This window comes from Haemaphysalis longicornis, unplaced genomic scaffold (assembly GCF_048455015.1).
Source record: "Haemaphysalis longicornis isolate Haplotype H1 unplaced genomic scaffold, Haemaphysalis longicornis Haplotype H1 scaffold_1, whole genome shotgun sequence".
Lineage (NCBI taxonomy): Eukaryota > Metazoa > Arthropoda > Arachnida > Ixodida > Ixodidae > Haemaphysalis > Haemaphysalis longicornis.
Genome location: NW_027526203.1, coordinates 365,050,472 through 365,075,425, shown reverse-complemented (window position 1 = coordinate 365,075,425; position 24,954 = coordinate 365,050,472). Strand labels below are relative to the sequence as shown.

At 47.0% G+C, this 24,954-nt stretch overlaps 1 long non-coding RNA gene and 1 pseudogene across 2 annotated transcripts in view; both read right to left on the bottom strand.

Annotated features, from left to right (window-relative positions):
* LOC144171237 (uncharacterized) overlaps window positions 1-19,141 on the bottom strand; it is a 62,734-nt gene extending 43,593 nt beyond the window's left edge. The window contains exons 1-2 of one of the 2 annotated variants that reach the window (XR_013322913.1): window positions 19,060-19,141; window positions 9,559-9,626 (exon numbers count right to left, since the gene is read on the bottom strand). This is a non-coding gene — a long non-coding RNA (uncharacterized LOC144171237). Of the gene's footprint in view, window positions 1-9,558; window positions 9,805-19,059 lie in introns of those variants that run through there. The other variant, XR_013322922.1, reaches the window with a different exon arrangement.
* Window positions 1,747-3,384, bottom strand: LOC144176673 (serine/threonine-protein phosphatase PP1-beta catalytic subunit pseudogene; annotated as a pseudogene).
* Window positions 19,142-24,954: the final 5,813 nt, after the last annotated feature.

Genomic DNA, 24,954 nt, shown 5'->3' with positions numbered 1-24,954 from the left:
CTGCCATCCGAATGTTTTTAGTCCAGTGATTTGACGAATAATGTCGGAAACCGTAGGGTGCGTGGACCTTGGATGAGAAATTAAGTTTTTGGGGAGCTTCATAGGAGTCAGGTTGCGAAGTTAGGGCAAAATTGGAAGGTTGTAAACGTACACAAAATGGTCGAGGGTGTCGTGGATGGCGAGGAGATCCATGTTCACTGGAGGGAATGCGGTGATGTCGGGAACCCATGACAGATAAATCATTCAGGCTTACCCGTGCTGTACCAATATTGGAGTTGATGTGGCCAGCGCCTGCGTAGGCGCAGATAATAACAGAAGCAGCTCGCAGGGGCAAGGGGATCTGAGCATAGCTCACTCCTCGAGCTAGTGGCAGTTGGTTCTGATCAGCGCAGCAATGGGGCGATCTTTCCTTTGGCTCTCTCTGCGTTGCTTCCGATTGCGATGACTCAGGGGCACCCACACGGCACCGATTTCGGACTTCACCAACGCGGTAGACCCTGCCTTGAAACTACCGCTTGCGCAAAGAGGAACCTTGAAAACTATGAATCCGCACAGCAAAGAACAGATCAACCACGTGCAACTTGACCCTCATGTCCACAACCTCTAAGACTTGGAAGACTTCACAAAGGATCACGAACCTGACGCATACCTGGCAATGATTATCTGCTGTAATTTGCTGCTTCAGGAGAAAATACCTAAAGGTAATGAATACAACCCAGCAGACCAGTAAAGGCAAGCCTTATTGGAGAACTCGTGAGACCGCTCCTGACGTTGTTTTCTTCCGAACGGGATGAAGTCAGACTGACCACTCCAGTTTTCTTTGACAAACCGTTAGTACACGCCGACGAATCGCTGATAGTGGAAACACCGAAGGTAAGCACTCAACTCTCTGTATACGATGTCAACCGTGTCTCTTTCACGACGAACCCACAGAGGGAGTTCATAGCGCATAAAAATTAAAAAAGATCGGATGAACACAGCAGGCCGGGATTCTCAAGCATGTGACTGGGGAGTAGACGCATTCAGTTTACAATATTTATTATTGAAAATGTGGTACCATTAACAACAGCTCAAATCGTCGCAAGACCCAGAAGACTAGGCACAGGGCCAGAGGACAACATACGACTGTTAGACCTGAGGCGCAATCACTGAACTATACAGCACTTTTCGAACAACGAAGAGGTCAGCAATTTTTGCTAAGGAAAGTTGTGTCGATTACTGACTGTTCACAGTTGGCGACAGAAACGACTACTGAAACAACACGAAGCCCAGTCAGTCGACCTTGGATAGCTGGTATTTCGTTCCTACCCAAGAACAGAGTTTTGTATAGGACTGTCGTCACCCGTGGTAAGCAGAAGGGTGACTATAGAAGTTACATCATTCCTTGAAGCACAGTTGGAGAATAAAGCTGCTTAATACCTGAGCCTGGCTGCATATAAGTATGCTGAACTGGCCGTTATGTCATTTGTGTGGCGCTTCCATCACGGATCCTCCGCATGTGTGCACAGGAAGCATTGTCGTGGGCGGGAGGATGCATGTTGCGGAAAAGGAAAAAAAAAAAACGAGGAGCTTAGAATATTATCACTATCATTAGCAAAAAGAAGAGTGTTCTGAGCACAACCGTGGCCCCGGGTCCTGTTCCTTAACAAGCGGGTTTTCTCATATTCTATTGAGCAATCGAAGATGTTTACCCGAGGTGCACATCTGGTGGGTGCGTGGACATAAATAACCTCGTTATGCGGCGGCTCACGCCTCTGCACCCGTGAGCATACCCCGGGCCATTAGCAGAGGACAGCCTCCACCGCCTCCAAAACGCATCTTCAGTACCAAGAGAGCCCGGCACATTACAGATATGCCAGAAGAAAATTCCCTGCACCTCATCTTCGGCTATGCAGGAAGAAAGCCACCACTCGTAGGTTACAGACGAAGGCTATACCCACAGCAACCTCTTCCGTGCTATCACCCATGCACTCCACAGCTCGTACATTAACCTCTTCCACGCTATCTACCCGCTCAACAGCTCCTACGTTGCAATTTGTGTTCCACACCCGGCACCCTGTAAAACCATGTAGGGGAGCACCAACAAACCCCATACCTACCGCCCCACCCCATCCCCTCCTCTTCTCATGAGCAGCGGGTGGCTCGTCTGGCCGTCCCGAACCTTGAATTCCACCAAGACTTGCTGAAGGGGGCCTGGACGGCAAACCGCAGCCTGGGTATCGCGGACTACCAGTGCCCTGCACGGGGCGAGTGCCCTAACAAATAACTTACGTTCAGAAAGAAAAAAAAAATCTCTTTTCCGGTGACACATTTTCACTTCGGGTGTTGTTGCTGGACGTTGTCTTCTTCTTGACGTGACTTCGTGGTGGCGTGGAGGGCCGCCGGCAACTGAGACCACCGTACTCGTACTTTGCCTTTTTGTGAGAGGGTTGCAGGATCTTGAAGCTGCACGTTAGCGTCTCGTCAACAGACATCATGGCCCCGGCGTTGTCGAACTAGCCGCAGTAGTTGGGCGCTGAGAAGAGTGTCACCAGCTGGCGCTCTGCGAAGAACTCGTAACCGTCCTCCACCACCTGGTGGGCTCTGCAGACTAAATCGAGGTCGTGCGTGATCAGGAACATGAATACTACATCTGAACAAAAGGTGAAAGACACGCCCAGGCCGTTGTCGCCTCAGCCCTGAATGTCTTTGACCGGATCCGGCCAGAGAAGGTCACACATTAGGCCTCTGTCGGGGACGTCTGCTGGTCGCCTGATGTGCCTGATCTCACCCATTGATCGGAGCTCAGGTGAAAACCCCCTGTGGCAGCAGAAAATCCTCTCCTGAATGATGGCAGCGATGGGCATGCAGAAGAAGCAGTCGGTGAAGGTCTTCCACAGCTTGATGTTATACCGACGCTTGCACTCGTCGTAGAAGCCATAGATGCGGTTGATGGCGGAGCACTCGTGGTTGCCCCGCAGCAGGAAGAAGCTCTCAGGGTACCTGATCTTGTAGGCCAGCAGGAGGCAGATGGTCTCCAGAGGACTGGCTGCCCCGGTCCCCGTAGTCTCCCAAGAAGAGGTGGTTGGACTCCTCTGAAAGCCGCCGCACTCAAACAGCCGCAAAAGGTCCGTGAACTGGCCATGAATGTCGCCGTAGATCTTTAGTGGCGCCTCCAGCTCCAGCAAGATCGGCTGGGTGAGAAAGATCTCACGCGACTTGCGGCACCATTTCCGCCCCCGTCAGCTCCTCGAACTTCCCTTGGCGGCATTCTCGCACATCCAAGAGCCTGGCAATGATACTTTCTACGTTTAGGTCATCCCGCCATAGTGTGGTCCCAAGGAGCTGCCGCAAAGCAATGGGCGACAGCAAACCGAAGTTGTTGTTCCTGGTTACTAGACACATACCCACGTGGGGGGATTGGCCAGTAATCGGGCGTGAGGAGGGCTAATGCGTCCGCTTAAAACAACAGAAAATTATAAAACTGGCGATTTATATGCAGAAAGAGCGCATTATTACAAAATAGAATTGGTTGAGAATTGAAAGTAGAGTTTGGAATAGAAAAATGAGCTTTTTGTGTCGGAAAAGGCACATGCAAGAATCAAAGCTAACAGGGCAGGCGCCTGGTCTCGGATATGAGATCATGAATGGCTGCAGCCACCCCTCGGTGACAATGTCCCAGTGATGTGGCCCCAAACTATAGTAGTACGGGCATGGAAATAGGAATACCAATTCGTTGTAATGGCGTGGCAAGGTGACATTGCCTCGTCATAGAAAAACCGCGGGAATACAAGAGGAAGTGCTCTAAAGTATAATGTTCACCACAAGCAGCACATCGGGAGGAGGAGGCGAGACCAGCCCGGGGCATATAAAAGTTGAGTTGGGGGACTCTACATCTGAAGGTAGTTAATGTGAACTGACATTGACGAGATTCACAAAAACTGGAATTCCAATTACGTTTTAAATGGACATAATCTTCAAAATTAGTGACTACCTCTTTCTGCCCTCTTGCTAGACGTTGATAGGTACGAAACCTTGCTCCTGGTACAATAAATCGACCAGGGCATAGGTCAACCGGAGGGCCATCCAACGCCGATCCTGCCAAGGAGTCAGCCTGTTCATTCGTTTGTGACCGGGAACCCACATGAAGCAGATGTCCCGCAAATGGGACGGCACAAGAAGTTGAATGCACGAATAAAGGTGGAATTTTCGGATGATGACAGCGGGGAACAAACCGATAGGGAGTCAGTAATTATAGCTACATTAAAGTGCCGCGGAAGAACTTCTTTTAAGGCCAAAACTATAGCTAGGAATTTGGCTTGAAATATCGGTGTGAAATTGGGTTAACGCAGCCAGACTGACCAGTTAAGGTGTGGACTAAACATTCCCACACCTGCTCGCTCCCCACGTTGGGATGCATCTGTTGACACTATTACATAATCATTCAAGCTGGCCAAATGGTCGTCCAGTAGTCCTGTTAAAAATCGCGACGCAAGCATTTTAGCGTCACTGGGGAAAATATTATGAAAGTTATATCTCACAGGGCATTGCCAATATTGTGGGAATGTTGATACTCAATGGAGAGAGTAATGTCTGGGCGTAAACACTCTGAGGGCGAATGTGCCGAGGCCACCAAGAGTTGAAAAAGAGTGCCGGCTGAGCAACCATCAATAAAAAAAAAATCTGCCATGTGGAGATTCAAAAATCCTCATAACCGTTAGTACTGTTAAGAGCCGAAACCGAGGCTCCAGGCACGGAATGCGGGCCTCCAAATACAAGATGTTATTGGCCAGGCACCTTGGGAGGCCGAGGCACAATACTAGTGCGCGACACTCCAACATAATAAACTTGTTGAGTTTGTAAGCTGGTGAACCAGGCAAGAGGACGCAGCCAAACTCTAAAATGGGACGCAAGTACACCCTGTAAATAAGAAGCAATGTGTCAATTCTCATGCCAAAACTCCCATTTCTGAGTCTCCGCAACAGACCGAGTGCCCGTTTCTTTTTGGTAGCGACATGGTTTATATCAGGGCGCCAATTCATTGTATTATCATAGATTACACCCAAGTACTTCAAAGATGTCACCTGAAGGATAGTCGCCTCCTGATACGTCAGGCAGAGGGTAACCGGAGCGGATACTGAAAACCCAATTACAGCGCACTTATTGACATTAATTTCCAAATTTAGGTTCGTATATATCCACCTTTCGATTGAAAACAAATAGCCCTGTAGCATTTGATAAAGGACATGAACGTTCACTACGTCCACTTTTAGTCAGCTTCATGTAGCGTGGTAGTGTTGGGCTTGCACGCACATCTCGCAATATGGAAGCCCTGGGCTTGGTTTCCGTGCAGTACCTTTTCTTTTTTTTCGAAATTCCTTCTAAACTCGGTGATTTCACTCATGTTCTCTTGCGTAGTCGGATATTTCGCGTGCCATTTCGCTGCTACACACGACCGACGGTAGCTTTTCTGCTTCCGCACCAATCTCGCTCACCGCGCCCATGAGGCCACGGAGAAAGCATCCCGACGGCACCTCTCCTGTTAGCCCAGCGGCAGCAGCAGAGAAAGAGAGAAAGTGTTTATTAAAATGAAAATATTTACAAGGCGAAGTTTTGCCTCTCGACACCAGCAGCAGCAGAGCGTTGCAGCAGGCTGCATTTGGGCGCCGCCCCCCGCACGCGTCGCGGCTATCAGCCTCGGCGGACAGGGCTTCTTCTCCGCTCAGACCACGCCGGGTTGTCAGCAGAAAAAAAAAAAAAAAAAAGACAGACTATGTTGTCCGCGTAAACGTCCTGATTTATCGGAATTGCACTCATTAGTACATTAAATAGGATGGGTGAAAGCACCGAGCCCCTTGTCTCATATAAAGTCGATGATTTAAAACCATTTTCCCAGCAAAACGACTTACGGCCATCAATCCATGAAAGGATGTACTTGGGTAATCCCCATTATTTAAGTTTGGCTAGCAGGATGCATCATTCCGCGCTGTCATACGCTTTAGCAACATCCAGTGTAACGAGCGCGCATACCTATTTATTTCTGCGCGCAAACTGAATACGGCTCTCCAAGTCAACATGAGCAGACCAAATGGAGAAACCCGGACGGAAGCCAATTTGATGTGGGCTCAGAATATTTTTACGGGACAAAAACTGGACTAAACGCCCATACAAAATTCTCTGAATTGATTTGCTCAGGTTACCAGTTAGTGCGATTGGGCGAATATTGTCCGGAATAACCCCTAGGCTAGAGTTTTTTAGAAGGGGGACATTTTTTTGCTATTTTCCAATCTGCAGGTACCCATGATTTTCCCAATGAAGTATTTATGATATTCAACAGATCGTCAGGAGATTCCTTAAATAAGAGTTTATCGCGGGAGTAGAGATCGCATCTGGCCCCGGGGAGGCTACCAGCAGCCGCATAACAACATCCCCATCTCTTTCATCGTGACAGTAGAGAAGTCTAAAATTGGTATACTTTCTACGACCATGGGTGATAGAGTAGGTGAAAACCTGATTTGTAAGTCCTGGGTGACCTGTTCGAGCAAATTCATGGTTTCATCAGTCGTTTCGCGACTGAAACATCGTTACTGCGATTAACAAAACTCTTGCGGTTCGACCCGAGCACGCAGCTGGTTGTCCCGCGCTCTTCACGAGAACAAAGTTTATGGTGGTGATGATGATGATGTCCAACAGAAAATGGAACATAGCCATTATGGGATTGGGCAAGAAGAATTCCGTTTTATTAGCGAGTATAATTACACAAGACGAAAACAAGAGCGTGGAAGGAGATTTAGGGCCGTATTTCGAGTCCCTCCTCCCCCCCCCATTTGCTACCTCCCCTCGGCTGAGGGGTGGATGGGGGGGAGATTCCGCAATGCTTATGCGCGGGGAAATTGATTTCAAGGATCTCCTCCACTGGAGAATAGGGTAGACGAAGGATTCAGAATACCAGAGTTAATCTGAATAGAAAAAAAAGAGCGGTAATAGAAGAAAAAAATTCCCCGCATTTCCCCGAGGGGAAGAATGTGAAAGTGCGAATGCACGAGTTGAATTTGCGCGGTTCGGTAATGTTCGCGAAAGAGAGATCACACACACACACACAACTACAAAGAAAGAAAGATGCATTTATTCACAGACACCTATTTGTGTTGTCGTTGTACTTGATTGCTAGAGCGGATCTCAGCTTTGAAATTTCGTGTCAGTACTCCTTTAAGCGGGTGCATTAGCCCTTCTCACGCCCGATTCCTGGCCAATTTCCCACGTGGGTATGTGCCATGTCAGCGGCCAGGCAGCGCGCGCCCATCTCCCCCCGTTGCTAGGGAAGACGAGGAGCGCGCGCACCCGCAGCTGTTGCTATGCGGACTACGGCGGCGGACGATTCAGGCTCGCTTAAGAAGTGCATTCGCACTTAAAATAGTGCATGCCCTGTGACTACGCTTCTTCGCAAGCACAGTCATGTGAATGGATGCCAGTTCTGTAAGCGCCGCCATTTATAGTTTTGTAAAGTGGGCACATTAGCCCCTCAAAATTCGCGATTCCTGGCTAATCCTCCAAGTGGGTGTGCGTCAACAAGAAAGGCATAACAACAGCCACCAGTCAGGAGACCAGCGTTGAAATTAGTGCTTCTAAAAACTAGTCTACCACCGTCTTGTAACTAGCTTCGACTTTTTTGGACCAGCTATTTTCTGACCCTCACAACGCGGGTGCTTTAAACATGTAGATTTAAAGGGACAGACAACCGATTTTTGTGGAGTAGCCAGAGTTCTATAGTTAGACCTACAGTTTAATTACAGTTAGTTAGAGTACAGTTACATGATTTTGCTGCAGCAAAATCATGTAACCGACTCTGATGAAGGCAAGACCCATTGCCGCTACGAGAGTAAACCTTCTTTGTTATGTATTGTTCTTGCTGTGTATCCGACTCTTTACTTTTTTTCTTGTTCTCTCTCTCTCTCTCTCTCTCTCTCTCTCTCTCTCTCTATATATATATATATATATATATATATATATATATATATATATATATATATATATATATATATATATATATATATATATATATATATATATATATATATATATATATATATATATATATATATATATATATATATATATATATATATATATATATTGGACAGCGGGTTTCGCTCCAGAGACAAGCGAAATGAAATATGAGATCAGTAGAATGCTAAACAAGCGTTACATTTTTTTTTTTTTTGTGAACGCCGCTTTCTTTATCGCGCAGTGCTTCGTAACCGAACATGTCGATTTTCTGGCGATATAAAAGCTTTAGTTGCCTTTTATTCCTATGTTCACTGCAACGAGTTTTAAGTTGGTTTTGCGCGCTGAACACCTGCGCTATTACGTGCGCCGTGGTGTAGGGATAAAAGTTGAAAATTGGGGAGCTTGAGAGTGGACATCTTGAAAGCTTGAACGTACGGGAGCGGGGAGTTTGAATATCTCGCACACCAGGGCGTCTTCGTTTTCCTCCTCCAAGGCAGGTTCCGACCGCTTGAAACGAAGGCGCTGCTCAAGATGGCCCTCAAGCCCATTCCCATTAACCAAACAGGACCACACTTTTAAAAGCCGGGCCCGTGCATTTGCTTCTCCGCAAGTCACCCAAGTGTTGACGCATTTCAGGCGCAATAATTTGAGGCCGTGAAACTTTGACAATACGCTAAGCAAGCACGTCGTTTTGTATTGCGGCTATCAAACGCAGGTCACCGACCTTTTCGGGCTCGCGACGTAACGATCGCAGGAACTTGCTTTTATTGTATAATGTGAAGTTGTGTGTAGCGTTCTGGGGGCTGATAACATTAGAACGCAATGTTAGCGTAATGCTGGCGTTGTAGATTCAATACGCACAGGTCTACATATATGCTTCTACGCATGCATATGGTTTGATCAAAGGGGAAATGGCCACCCCTTTTTATACTGAAGACGAAACAAGATAAAACGAATAAACGCACTTGCACAAAACGTGTAGCACACTTTGTCAAACTCCCGGTGGTACAAATTATAACAGAGTTAATTATGCGCGTGCCCGAAATACCGCATGTGACACTTCAGCGCGTCAAGCCCTAGATATTACGTGACCCGGGTGCCTTGTAATCTCGCGTACACACTCGCTAGAACATTTCTCCTTCCAACGGGGGTCGATTTGGACTATTACTTGGGGCATAACGAATGTAGATACGCGGGTAGACCTGTAGAATGTAGATCTGCGGCACTAGTCAGAAAAATTATTCCGACAAGTTCTATATTTTGAGAACCACCTTTTTGTAAACATGAAATACGATTCCCCGCAGGGTTCCTTGCTTTATAACACTTGCTGTTGGGCGAGTTGGGTTGGTCCATGTTCCTTTTGAAATAAAGTGCCCGAAAAATTGACACAGGACACACAAAGAACCGACCTGACTAACGCTCTGCAGCGGGAAACATGGCGCGATGAACGCGGTTGGGCGGCGAACGAGTGTGCTTAACCCACTGATCTCCACTTAGTGGAGAACAGTGGCTTAACCGAATCGGTGTGGAACCATGGCGCGTAGATGCGGAGCTGTCGAAGTGCACACGTACCTTCCATCGGTCGCCGTCCTTGTAGTTGCTGGCGTTGCTCTTCTCGGACATCGTGCGGCCTGGGAGAGCTGCAAAACACCGGAGGACGTCGACTGTTCAACTTCTGCGATACGCCAAACCCGCGGCCTTCTCCGGCTGTGGCCCTGACACTGCGTATCGCGCACTTTTTACACTTTCGGTACGCTGCCCCGAATATCTCCGCAGTGCACGGTATCTCTCCTCTGACGCACACTTCATGCACGCACTCTTCAGCACGCTCTGTTATGTCAACAAGCGTCCCGCGAATCTTACTCGAGCCCCTATCGGCTTATATATAGCGCACATTCCTGACTTCCGCGCGTTATCGTTTATCAGACTGTATCGGTAGATGGGCGCCTCTGCCCCTCTCCTGATATTTTCATGGTAAACATAAACACGGCAAAACGTAAAATGTGCCACTTCCGCGTGTAATATTATTATTTGCTGACTCACTTTCTACCTTTCACGTGTGCACACACACGCCCACACAAATTGTTTTCGTGGGCTGATTGCGGCAGACATAACTCAGAAGTAAAACAGACACCGTGAGAGGACGGCAATGCTAGGCACTGAGAAGTAGCAAACAGGGTAGACCGCCGGTGGAACGGGTACATGCTGAACTATAGGTCCGAACAACACTATGCGTCTCTAACAACGACGCTGCCGCATCCTTCGGGGAGCGTGCATGCTTGTGTTTTCTCTACTACGATAGATCGTGAAGCCTCTACCTAAGGGGCAGCGCCCGTGCGAGATGATACGCCTCGGAAGAAGACACGTGTTTGAAATGAGCGAACCGTGCACAACTGCAAAGGGCATCTGCACAATTTTGACACGAACAATGTTATCGTGGAAGCAAGTGCGATATCGGCAAGGAATCCTCCGTGAAAGCCTGCAACACGCGTCGTAATTCCTCACAGAAACGCACCTCATTTTGATGCGAATGCAACAGTTAAATCTTAACTGGGTAGGTCAAAAAAGAAACAATACGCCATCGTGGCACAGAGATGGCCTACAAGATGACCGACGGCTGAAAGAGTAAAAGACAGATGAAAGTTCTCTTGAGCACGAAGTGTATACAGGCAAGACCGTTTCAAAGGGCTAATACTGCAGGCACGGTTCATACATTACGTGCGCGAAGGAAACCTGAAAGGCATATTTGAGGAAAAACATAAATGAATCGAGAGTGCCAGCGTTTTTTAAATTAAAAATTCACGTTGAATTTTACGATAGCAAATAAAGACAACGGGTTAAAACAACGTGGAAGAGAGGTGAGATAACGGTGAATACAAAAACAACAGATGTCCGCTCGAGCTGCTCCAAAAACAACGAAAACGAAAGATGAGTAACAAGACGCGCGCTGCCTTTGCAGTAGTTGGCGCGTGAGCACTGCAAATTCGGGAAGGTTGAATAGAGGTGAATAAACCTATTGCAAACAAGGAAGACATATGTCCTAAGTGGGGAAAAGGGAAGGTGCCATGGAATGAGGCGGCGTGTACATGTAGAGGACTTAAACGGCGCAAAGGGAAAGGGGTGACGGTGACGATGATTATGATGATGATGGTGATGAGAGAACCCTTTCGGCTATCGGCGAATATAACGCTTTCACATTAACTCCACAATAAGGAGTGCTTAGCTTGCCTCGTAATCTTTCTTTTTAATGAGCCTTCAAGGTGCATATGACCCACACTTCGTATGCATTAAAATTCTTTCTAGAGGTATTGCAGAAGCCCCTGGCGTTACATGTTATAGAGCGTTAGATTGTGTACACAGCATGACAGTGACAGAGCTGCAGAGAAAAACATGCAGACCGCGCAGCAATGATTTAGATCGTCTTTTTCTGGGATTTTTTTTAGTTCCCTGTACTCGCGTTTAACATGCTGGACAATTGTAATCCGGGCGTTAAAAAAAAAGGTGTTCGAAGAGAAAAAACAAAGCCTAAGCGCTGTATTCTATCTTGCTAATAGGCTTATTAATTTACCCATTCATTCATTCATTATTGCGAAACCATCAAATGCCCCATTACGCGAAAATGCGGCTCCCGCCGCCAGCGTGACCTAAATGTGGTCCGAAAAATGCCGGACAGCGTAAACAGAATACATAAAATCAAATGAAAGAAAAGTAAGTGAGTCTGGGATTCAAACCCGGGTCATGCATAACGGGAGTACAACACGCATTCCTACACCATCGCCGAGCATCGGCTGTAGCATGATGCAGCTAGTGAAGTGGCCTTCAATTTAGAAACTTGTGTTAGAGGCATGTATTGAGGCTTGCAGGAACAATTTGAGCATGCTTATTACATGAGGAACAAATCACGTTCACCCTAATGGCGAATATGTATAGATTTAAATGGCGGAGAAGAATGAAACACAAGAGGTGGAGTAGGCGATCCCACTAAATGAGAAGTAGTAGAAAACGAAAGGGAAAACGAAAACGACGCAAAGGGAAAAAGGACCATGACGTTGGTAATGAGACACAATTGTACCACTGAAGGCCCACAAGGGTACTTTGAACATGTTAATTACGGACGTATCACAGCATGTTCACGCTAAAAGCGTGTATGTATAGGCTAACAAGGGCGATTTGCTAAGCCTTTCAGTCATAGTAAGAGAGACGAAAGGAAACGCCGAAAAGGAAGTAGGATAATAAGGATGGTGTTAGGAGAACACAGTTCCAACACTGGAGGCCTACATGAACAATTTCGGCAAGCTAATTACAAAAGTAGCGATGCACCTGTATACCCTAATAGCGTATATCTGTTGCTAAAAACTTGGGCCATTGGCCAAGCATCTTTCATAGTAATGCATAGACGAAAACCACGCAATCGGAAAAGGATAATGACGGTAGTGATGAAATAACAACCGCACAACTGGACGCGTTTTTGTATGTTTGTGTTTTCTCAACTACGATAGATTCTGAAGCCTCTACCTAAGGGGTAGCTCTGAAACATGAACGTCCGTGGGAGTATACGCCTCAGAAGAAGATACAGGGGCACACAAAAATGCCGCTCTGCGAGCAAAGAAGCAGGCACTCGCTGCACTAAAGGCACCACAAGCCGACACCACTGCAACAGTTACGACGCGAAAATTACGCGCCAGACATATATCCCTCTCGTGACGAAGATAATCACGACAGTCATATAACGTTGACGTTAAGCTTCAAGTAAAATATAAAGCTTGCGCCATCCCACACGTAACAGTCTTAAGTGTGTCCCTGAACTGTTTACTCATTTATCTGCCAGTAAAGCCTACATTTACCCGCAAGAGTTCATGGGGGAGCTAAGTTCGTGCATATTGTTTCAATCTTGTATTCCCTTAACTGGGGTGCCAAGGGACATACAGTCCTGTTTCAGAAGAGAATTAAACAACGCATGCAGACATGGAAACAACGGCAAAAAAGCGAGGTTAAAGCAAGCAAGGAAGGGTACACGCACGGCCGTATAGCCAGAAATTTTTTTTCGGAGGGGCTTATGGGTAATCGAAGGGAGGAGTTCTGCCGAAACGAACAAACGAACTCGTCAACGCCCCGCCTGGAAAAAATTCCTAATGGGGTTTAAACCCCCGAACCGCCCCTCTGGCTACGTTCCTGGGTACAAGTGTAACGCAGTATGGACCTACAAGGCTAGATCTCAAATAAACGCGAAATAAACTGCGAGAACGGGTGCCAACAGCAGCAGCAGCTGCGGTGCGAACAAAGAGGTTTCGAATAATGTGTCGCCAACCCGTGCATGCAAATCAGTACGCAGGAAGAAGCAGAGGTGACGGAGGCAGCGTAGGACGGCGCTAAAGACACAGCGAGTGCATGGATCGGTGCGGGAGGAGGAGAGAAGCCCACGGAGCAACCGCGCTCGGCTACAGACAGACGGTCGGTCGCTCATGGAGGCTCGCCCCACGCTTCCGGCGCATGGAACCCCCACGCGTATGGTGAAGAAATGCGGAAGACCCACCTGCACCATCCCCACCATACGGTCTGCGAGACTCTCCGTATGGTGGAGGCCAAGGATTAATTCGGACCCTCTGGTGTAAGTTAATGCTAACCTAACATGGTGCACCCACATTTTATTTTCCTTCCTCCGTCCAGGATAAGTCTAGCGAGCGATGTCTTTCTTGCCTGCTCAGAGCTTTTCGGTGTGTTTTTTTTTTCTTTTTCGAATGATATCCGTCCCCTCTTCAGTGAGACCGCTGGTCTTCATTAAAGTTATTCTCTCTCTCCAGCAGACATGATGGCCACATAATTTATTTATACGAACCCCGATTAGATCTGTGTCAGCGATGAAAGACACACCGCATGGAGCTGCACACGCGCAGATCGACCATCAATTCGTCTAAATGTCACTCCATGCAACGTTACGCGATAAATAGAAACCATTTAGAGGAAACAAATGAAGAAAGAAAAATCATTGAATGCGCAGATAACGGCGAGCAATGGAGGTCACACTCCTGGGTCACTGATCAATATGATGAAATAGTTAAACGCGTAGTAACGAGAGACAGACAGACAGAGAAGAGAGAGAGAGAAAAGAAACGCAAAAGAAGCGAAAAAAAGAAAGACCGACGCGGAACATACCTGTGGGCTTCACAACATACGTTTTGTGTACGAAAAAAAAAAAAAGAAAAGCTTTCCGCCGGTGCGTGTTGTGGGGAGGAGTAGCATGACAGTGTATACGGATTGAATTCCCGTTGTATGCAGTAAATACCTGTGCACTTATGCTCGGGCGGACTAGCTTGAAATATGCAGGAGTTTTAGCTCTAAAGATCTGTAACTTTTCGCCACCGTTTTAAGGTGCAAGGCTTCAAACATGTCCCTCATGCTTCCGTAACAAGAAGGGGGCCGGACGGTGCACTCAAGGAAGAACCGCTGTTTGTGCTCCCAGGATTGTTCGCCACTGTAACCTTCGCTCAGCTAGCGTATCTTTGACAGAGAAACTCCCAGAGGCCGATAAAACCGTACGCCGATAAACGCAGTGTGCACTGCGATAGCAGACAGCACGTCGCCGCGAAGCGACTTGCACGGCGCCTATCTTCGCAGCGAACGTTTGTGTCACGAAGGCACGGGGAGGTACAGAGTCGGTTCACTCTTGGGCACAGAGTAAGAACAAGACATATATATTCTTCCTTTTATTCTTGCTTGCATATATATTCTTGAGTGTAGCCCAGGAAGAAAAGTTTCTTCCCTGGGCTAGACTAGAGAGAGAGAGAGAGAGAGAGAGAGAGAGAGAGAGAGAGAGAGAGAGAGAGAGAGAGAGAGAGAGCAAACACGACAGATACGCGGGTAATTTAGTCACTACTACTTCGGAGGTCACAGCACAGCCCAAAAAAATTAAAAATAAAAAGGCGATCGCGTCTTGCCACTTCGTTTCTCACGTTTTCTTTTCGGTGCTACGTGGGGCTTTACAGAAAGGAGAGAAAAGGAGTAAAAACATTTGGGCAGGAGCCGGCTATGCCTGGATGACGCTTCTGATAACGAAATGGGGGAGGGGGCATCCCATAGAGACATCACGAGCGCGCTACTGAAACACATACGTAAATACGTAACCGGAAATATGCCTCCCAGGGACGTTAACATTGCACTTGAATCTATCTACACCTGCGAATACAACAGCCAGAGCTTTGCAACCAGTGGACAGACAGAATTCGGCGCTGATGTCTTGCCTCTGTACGCTGCACGCGGCAGCGCTCGACGTTACTCATCGAGCTACGTTTATCAGAAATTGTGCTGACAGCACACACAATGCCGTACGATAAGAGACCTCTAACTTCAGTCACTCACCCTCGGAGCAGTGGGGAGGGTTCTAGAAAAGCACCATCAGAAAGGGCGGTCTGTACCCTCTATTCAATGACAAAATCCGCTATCTTGTAAAGTGGTAACATGACAGGGAAGGAATTGAACGGTAGTAAATTGGCTCCCTTCTCTATACTGCCAGGAACAATGCAACATTTTCATGCCGAAGGGGGAAGTCTAACGAGCGCAGGAGCGTATATCCTGCATCTTAGCTCCTCTCGATCATTCTTTTGTGCCCTGAACTTGTCTTTTCTGCCACTTCAGTGACTGGTAGAATCGCTTCGCTGCTATTTGTAACGAGGCAAAAAAAAAAAAAAAAACGTAACCTGGGCCATGAAATCATATGGCAAGATCTCCTAAACCCCCCATCAGCGCCAATAAGCACACCTTCACGTTGTTGGACACTTGTGGGAACAAGGCACAGTGAACAAATGTTTGAAACTCACTTTAATTAATCCAATCCCCAAACCTGGCAAGGACACAAGGAAACCGGATTGCCTTCGGTGGACAGCACTCACGCCTACCACCTGCATGCTTACTGAGAGGCTAATCAACAACAGCCTGCGTGGTTCCATCCACCAAAGTCATGGCTTTTGACCTAATTTGGGCATCGAAGGCTATCCATGGCTTCTCCACTAGGTAAGATAATCGACAGAACATCCCGAAAGCATTTACCAGACTGCCTTCTTGCTGTGGTATGCACAACGCAGTTGACAATGTAGGTCAAAATTCAATCGTCCGAGAGCTAGCTGACGCCATCTCGGAACCGGATGCGTAACTTTTTAAAACGTCGTCCCAACCACTTCCGGAGCAAGGGTGCGCAATGGACCTTGAGGAACCAATACCTTCGATCACAATAACAAGGCGCGAATGCAAATTGAACTTCAGGCGGCGGCTTTTATTCTTGAGAGCTCTCTCGCGGGCAGCAACTGTCGCCGGGGGGAAGCAGGATTTCCAAGTATTGACGGTCAACGCCTTCCGAACTCGGCTTAACAACTAAGGCTGCTAACGATTGATTGTGAGGTTTAACGCGCCGACGCAACGCAGGCGATGAGGCGCGCCGTAGTGGAGGGCTCCCGATTAATTTTGACCACCTTGGGATCTTTAACGTGCGCCGAAATCTCGTACACACGGGCGTTTTTGTTTTTCGGCTCCATCAGAAAAGCGGCCGCCGCGGCCGGGAATCGAACCCGCGACCTCGTGCTCAGCCTTAGCCACTGAGCCACCGCGGCGGGCACTAAGGCTGCTAACGGGAAGCGAAGGTCTCACGTCGCAAAAAAAGTTGTATCATCAATACCCTCTGGGTCCATGTTGTCGGCGGGTGTAACAACTCCAAAAGCATGGCGGTCGCTCGTGACTGTGTTACTCGTACATCGTACAAGTTGGACGGTTCGAGTGAACGTGTTTGCCTCTCTCTGGCTCGAGCGAAGGACCTCTACAACTTAGGAAAAAAACAAAAGCAGGATCTTCCCATCCTGCATCAGGCTACAATGATAAGCATAACCGACCTCCCCAAGCATGCCTGGCATCTTGGAGAAATCAACTCCTCTTTCATCTTTTGTCACACTCGTAAAAGAGACTCAAGTTCGACATCACCAACAGCTCGGCCTCACGCCCCAAGCATATAAGCACATGAGCCATGGGATCTGCCTATCAGTCGAGCCTAGCCTTCCCTGATGCCTCCATCTATTCCACCATTGGAACGACCAGCACCCGGGCCCATACGACGCAGACCAACTTCCCGCCGAGAAAGCGAAGTACGAAAACGTTACATTCGAAAACTGCAGCTCAATTAAGACAAGACTCCGGACGATTTAGACATCTTTGCCGATGCCTTCATCGACGGAGCTCAAGAAGCTATTACCTTGCTATGCCCTGAGCGACCCATTTGAAATGGCACCATGCAGGTCACCGGTACGCACGGCCTCGAAAAGGAAGCCGAACTCTTCGGCTTGCTCGGCGCCCTGCAACAATCTGAGTTAAATGGAACCGCCAAATTTCGACTCATTACGGATTTATAAACTAACGTACAGAAGCCCAGCCAGACGTCCACTACTAATATGACCACCAAAAACATAATCGCCCAACCGCAAGAGCAAGGCCTGTCAGGCTTGCGTGGACACCGGGGGCAGATAGGAACTAGCAAGAATGTGATGCTGCAGGGGGTGTTTATCTCCTGACTCCGCCATTTCCACCCGAAATGTGGTCTGCGCAGTGACATCACGCAACGCAAGCATGACGATTTGCATTGCGCGATGCCACAGCGCATTTTTGAGGCAATGCAGAAGTCCGGCCTCTTTATTTGCCTAATTTGTTACCGCGGGCGCCATGATCTGTCATTCAAGGGCGTTCAACAGATCAACGGACATATTTTAGATTGTATCCACAGAAACTACGGAAAGAAAGTCGCTATTTGACAGTAAACTAGAATATAATCTAGTTCACTGAAGTCGCACATTATCAGAGTTTTCGTTGGATGGCACGCCTATAATATCTATGCAAGCGCAGCATAAACACCAGAAGTTGTAAGAAAATAACACAGCAGAGTCACATCTTGTACATCTGTACCCGTAAGTACTATTTGATTTAGATCCGTTACTTGGGCACTGTGCCAGCTTCACAGGGGGGGGGGGGGGATGCGTTATTCGGCAAATGAAAAACCATCACTGACTGAAACGCCCATCTTCAATCAGTTCTCAGCGAACAATCTTAGCTCGGTGAAATCGGCCGCTATGTCCTCGTGAGCCACCTCTATCAAGCAATCTGAGGCGAACCTGACAAACTTTCCACGTCGGCATCTATAGCTGCAGGCATGAGAATTTTCTTATTGAATAAAGTCAATCAATACTTGGTTCTTCCAGAGCATCAGATAATATAACGCGCACATCCTTTCACTTTTCTGTTGGGGCACAATTTAGGGAAAAATAATAAAAGCAACGCATGATGAGTGGCCGACTCGTTCTTTTGCATTTCGGCATAACGAGTCAGTCATTCTAAAATGAGCATTGTTTTTATTGCTCATCTCCCGCCGAATGTCGAACTAAAATACCTAACTGGGGGCCCCATAACCTCGTTCGCAGAGAGAGAAAAAGAGAAACACTCATCGTAAGTGCCCGTACATGTCTCACTTAGTCCTTTCAATACAGTCGCACGTGATGAATGATGAAGCTGTTACGGTAATCCCATACAGGAGAAAAAGCACGACATTTGCACCAATAAGAAAAGCACGCAATTGTCACCAAAACGGAAAAGCCTTTTTGAAGATGGCTACCGGCTGACGGCACGGATGACGCATTTCAAACCGCAGAACTCACACGACGTCCTACTGTCAATGCCTCATCGCCCCAGTCAAGGTTACGAAACAAACGATCGCAAGGGCGCGCACAGTGTCCGAACCACGTGCAGCGACAGAAAGCGTCGCCAATGATCCTGAGTCACACAAGAAGGACCCCGTCGACGCCGCCAGAACGGTCTCCGGGACCGCAAACCAACTGTTATCTGGAAGCCACCAAACGAACCAGCTTTCGGTGAAGGCCGTCGCGATTCCATCGACTGAGCCCCCGCAGCAGCGGTAAGTACGAACTATATGCAGATATGAAAAGCACGAGCATGCGGCGCTAGCCGGGTGTTGAAGCGCCGGGAGAGAACGGCGCGAGCCCTGCCGCAAGCCGGGCGCCTCTGGCATCGACTGCGGCGGCGTCTTACCTGAACAAAGTGGCTTCTCCTTTCCCTTTCAGTGGCTGCACCCCGAGACCGCCTGGCCGTGCCGTGTCTTCGCGCGAAAGACCGGCACGCGTGCGAGGGTCTGCCGACGCCGGCGGGGGAAGGGCTGACCGGGCGCGCGTTGCTCCCTCGCCGGAGGAGCCGCCAGGACCAAGGTCGCGGTAGCGAAGGATTGAGGTGAACGGCCATCGGCAACTACGGCGGGTCGCCGCTAAACCGGAACGCCCCCGACGCCCGGTGCAGTTATCACCACCGCGCGGAAGACCCCATCATCGTTTAGAGGCGGCGTGGGATGAGCGCGGGACCCATAATGGACTCTGTTGCTACCTTGGGTTGTCGCAGGGGCACTCTCGGCTGCTCTTGCCGGATGCGATTCTTATTAAGGTAGCTGCAGCCATGGCCTGTAACACTGTGAGGTGTCACCGCTCCAATTTTCAAAAAGCGATTGTTACTGCAGGCGCTGCAACGACTTTCGGTGTTGGAGTGGCCGTATGAGTGTATGTACATAATCGAGACTACATAGGGATGCAGACGTCTTCTGCGATGCTCCTCAAACAATGAACTAAACCTTCAGCTCGCAACCCTGCCCTAGCGCCTACGTTTGATTACAGCCTTGATTTGTTATACATTACAAGGAATGGTTAGCTGAGGGGTAAGGCGCTCTATAACACCTACTACACAGCTGGTTCAGAAATAAACAGTGTTGTGTCGTACGCTCTACTTTTAGGGTAATTAAAAAGCAAACGCTGGACACAAGCTACCTTTTAATGGCTTTGTGGGCACTGCGGTGTTTGGGGAGATCAGGGCGGGGATGAGGCTGAATCCAGACCGGCCGCGCGGGTAGAAGATGGTGGGGGAAGGTGCGGAATTGGGCAAAATGCCTGGAGCGGAGCCAGGGGTATAGGGAATTACGGGGATTCGGCTCACGCTGTTGGCTTGCTATTGGCTGGCCACCGCTCCCCTAGGGACCAGCCAGTGGCATAACGGTAATAGGTACGGATTGCTCGTTGTTACAGCGCGATATAATATTTAGGCTTTGGTGAAGATGTTACAGACGAGAGAAACCGCTACTGTGAGGCTTCCAAGGAGACCACGATCAGCTTTTCTATACTTCACTCACGCCACAAAGAAGTCAGAAACCCCGAGGCGGCTCCCCCGCGAAATGTAAATCGACAACCGCATACCCACAGCAAATCGCGTACAAACAGCTATCGTTTACCCATGATTTCAGATGAATAATTGTGGCGACTGTGTATTTAGTACACGGTCTATACACAAGCCTATCAAGGTTTGTGGAGAGAGCAGAACTCCGCCTCGAGCCCTGTCATTGTATTAACAATAGCCTTGAATCTCCGGCTTTTCAGATCAGTGTATACCGTTAACTCGTGAACTTGTTTCGTGAATTGGATGTCGGTGGTGCCACAAAGAAACTTCCGTAGCAACTGTAAACCGCGTAAAATTTTGCGCTGTCTACTAGGATTCAAATCGCCGTTTAAAAAAATGCCTTTCCACCAACATATTTGAGGGGCCGTTTAACGAGTTAAAAAAGAAAATTGATCAAGCAAGATTAGATAAAGCGGTATGTGTTGTCATTTCTTTAGACATAAAGAACGCATTTAGCTGTATCAAATCATCGGTCATTGTAAACTTTCTAAAAAAATCAGCGTGTCCGAGAAATCTAATCATTTCGACTCATAACTTTTTTAAAAATAGAAAAATTATCTATAACATGGAGAAACCAACAATTGATTGATTGTGGGGTTTAACGCGCCGACGCAACGCAGGCGATGAGGCGCGCCGTAGTGGAGGGCTCCGGATTAATTTTGACCACCTGGGGATCTTTAACGTGCGCCGAAATCTCGCACACACGGGCGTTTTTGCTTCTCGCCTCCATCAGAAAAGCGGCCGCCGCGGCCGGGAACCGAACCCGCGACCTCGTGTTTAGCAGCGCAACGCCTTAGCCACTGAGCCACCGCGGCGGGTAGAAACCAAGAATTCAACTTTATCTTAAGTCAGGCTCTCCGCAGGGGTCACCTTTAAGTCCATTACTCTGGAACATAACAATTTTAAATCTCCTAAACAGCAAATTTCCTAGCGATGTATTGGCGGTGAGATCTTTGAGTGGCGCCCCCTGGCTCTGACGTCGGCTTAGGGATTCGTGCCTCTATCGTCTGCTACACTCCGCTTGTGAGGGGCAATAGTGCCTGGGCTAGAAATCGCCCGCTTCGTTGCTGTAGTGCGTTAAAAAGCGTATTTCTGGCGACTCAGTTATTTTGCCACCTTCTGACGCATCTGAATAATTTGAAGCTGTATCCCCCACAAGTTTGCAACACACGAAGAGACAGAGAACAACTTTCTTCAGAGTATCGGTCAGAAGATCGTGTGTAACTCGTCCTTTCTTGCTTATTCGCGAGGATCAGCGATCAGAGCTTCTCGATAAGTATTCAAAATGCGTAGGCTTCCCTGCAGTATTTTTGAGATGCTCCTATGAAGACTCAACTGTCTAATACTACGTACCAAGCAGCGGCCTCTACACGCTCATCGCACAGCAGGAAATAAAGCGGCTTTCTTCTGTTTCTTTCGTTGTTGTCTTGTATCGGATTAACGTTTCTTGCTTTTTTTTTCTGCCCAACGCATTACTTTTTCTGCGCCGTCACCAACTTCTTATTAGGAGGTTTCGGGATGTTTGAGAGCCTCACAAAGGTCGTGTGGATATTTCCTTCATTTTGTATGGCATACATTCCCTTCTTCGCAAATTGGCTTTCATTACGGCTGCGTGCAAGAAGGTGCATATCCATAGCGTGATTTTTTTATTCACATGCAAATACAATGAGAAGGCTTGTGCTACGCCACCGCGATCACGCCCTAAACAACGTGGTCCACAGTACTCGAAGGCGGCTTTTGTGCTCCGAATTTCTATCGTAATTGTATCGTTATCATAACGAACTGACTCTCAACTCGAACAATGATGACATGATTACGGTGTTGTAGGCATGATATACTCGCTAACTAACGTAATAAATAGTATACCTGCATATCTTACAAGACTCGAAACCGAAGAAGAATTCCAAGTAGCTCTTTATTGCTTTTCAACCCTTCCAGGCGCGAAGAACAAATCCTATTCTACTCGGGATGGCGTTCTATGATTTGAAGAAAATTACTTTTACTCTCTTGTCCTGGACTGAGGACCCGGCCCACTAACCAGATCGATTTAATTGTTAAACAAAGTTTTCCCCTCCTCCCCTTACTCCTCCCCCTCCTCTTGAGTGCAGTTTTCCTATAACGCATATCCGAATATCGGGAAGATATGGCTGTGCAAAATGTTCCAAAATATCCCTCCAGGTCTTAACAAACATATATGTGTTACTATAAATTTAACGAAGACGTGACTCGTTTTGCTCAATAAACCTCCATACTGGTTAGATGGCTGGTATTTAGAATCAGCACGCGCGTATATACACACTGGGTTATTTGGAACTCAACCTACAGTTTTTGCAGTCTATAGTGCATGTCGGCAAACTTTCATGCCTTGAAAACGTAAAGTGATGAGACAAAACGCGTTCGAGCGTTCGGCAAGGTTGCAAAAGCTGTTTTACCTTACATATGATTACCGGGAATCGTGATGCCTTCTGCCAAAGCCGCCAGCCCTGAAGGCCTAGAATTTGTTTTGGTCTTCCATTTTCGCTGTTGTCGGTTATTAGCAGCTGACTGTTCCTTTTGTTAGAATGCTTACATGAGAAGCTGACGCCTAGCTCCGACTCTTCGCGCTCCGCACAGGACCGGCTTCGCAAGGAATGGGGTGGCGCCGGCAATGTTTCTCCCGTAGCGGTATCTAAAACTATACTTTAATTGACTCCATGAGCTAGTGTATGCGATTTTAAGCCTATTATTATGATAAAAAGTTACCCACACGCCAATTCTGGTGCGGACAAGCATCAGACGTTGACCGAGCGCAAAGAAACAGCAGGGAGAGCGATCCTGAGTGAAGCAGACGACAAATGCGAGAATCCCTAAGCTGACGTCACGGAGGCGCGCTTCGCAGCGCCGCCTGTGTTCGCGCTCACCGCCAATACATTCAGGCTTTTGCCGATGACATAACCTTTAGTAATAAAAGGCAATTCAAGAGATAATATCGAACAAAAGGCAACCGAAGCGCTCAAAATAGTAGAAAATTGGGGAATAGACAAAGAACTTACATTTAACACAACAAAATCAAAATTCACTGTAATAGGTGACAAGTATATTAAAAGACCTCCCATTATCAAACTAGGAAACAACAATCTTAAATTCTGTAAAGAAATTAAAATATTAGGCGTCTATATCGACAACAAGCTCAGTTTTATCCCTCATATTAACTATGTAAAGGAAAAAATAAACCAAATAATAAACAGCCTAGGAAAATTTACAGCATACAACTGGGGGCTTACCAGCAAACACCTACAACAAATTTATATCAGAGCTATAGAAAGAATCATAGTTTATGCCGCTCCAATTTGGTATAAAGAACATGTACTAAGGAGAAAAAAACTAAGAAGTGTTCAAAGAACAAGCCTCATTAAAGTTACCAAAGCATTTAAAACAGTATCCAATCCGGCCTTAAACATCATAGCTAATGTCTCACCAATTGATCTGACGATCGAAAAAGAAATCGAAACATTTAACGTACTTTTCGCCGGAAAAATGTTCACCTAGAAAAACCGCGCTTTTACGGGCGACCAAATAAGTAACAGAGTAGATATATGGCAGCTGCATCCAGCAGATAAGATATCTTTTACCTATCTTACCCAACCAATTTCGCAGACAGATTTTGTAGTATTTACAGATGGCTCGCAAGATAAAACCGACATAGGAGCAGCTTTTATAATTCTAGACAAATCCGGCAGAATAGTAGAAACCAAACAATACAAACTTCCGGAGTACAGCCATAACTTTGAGTCAGAAGGAATCGCGATTTTAAAAGCACTTGAATACCTCCAAACTAGCTTCAAAGAAGGTAACGTACAGTTGTATACTATAGCCTATCAACCCTAAAAGCAATTAGCAATCCAAATAATCGGAACCCAAATATGTTTAGAATTAAAGAAGTGCTAAACAAAATAGCAAAACAGGTCAAAATAACGTTAACTTACACTAAAGGTCACAGTGGCAATGCCGGTAACGAAATAGCGGACGAAATGGCTAAAAAAGCAGCAAAATATGGCGAAAAAATTGACTGGCCTATTTCACTACAATTTATCAATAAACAGCTGCTCAATATTAACCTAAGAAAACATTGGAATGTTGAGTGGCAACAAGAAGGAAATGAAAGCTACACATTCCAATGGATAAAGAATATTCACAAAATTCCGCACCACTTTCCCACCAACTATTACACGTCACAGTTTATCACTGGACACGGTAGATTTCCGTTTTCTTTTCATAGGTTCGCCATTACAAATGATAACTTATGTAAATGTAACCTACCAGCAGACAGTTTTGACCACTATTTACAGGACTGCCCAATAACAAACACAGAGAACAACTTCTTGATATCCATAGAAATTATCTCGTAAGAAGGAAACCAGAGCTAATAAAACACACAAAAACATAAAATTTTTTTAGAAAAAATGACAATACTAATTAACGCTAATATTCAACAATACTAACCCCTCAAATATTTTGTCACAATTTCACACACACGCAGAAACAAAGTCAGCGGCAAATAACGCGATAATTGCTTTTAGATCTTTTGTATTTATCATTGTTCTGTAGTGAGTCATTTTTTGCGTAATTATCTTGTTTAATTACCTTTCTACGTTTTTTTTATTTTAAATCCAAACATCCATTTTCAATGTATTTAATTTACCCGTTATACCTCGGTGGAACGGGAAGGGTTTC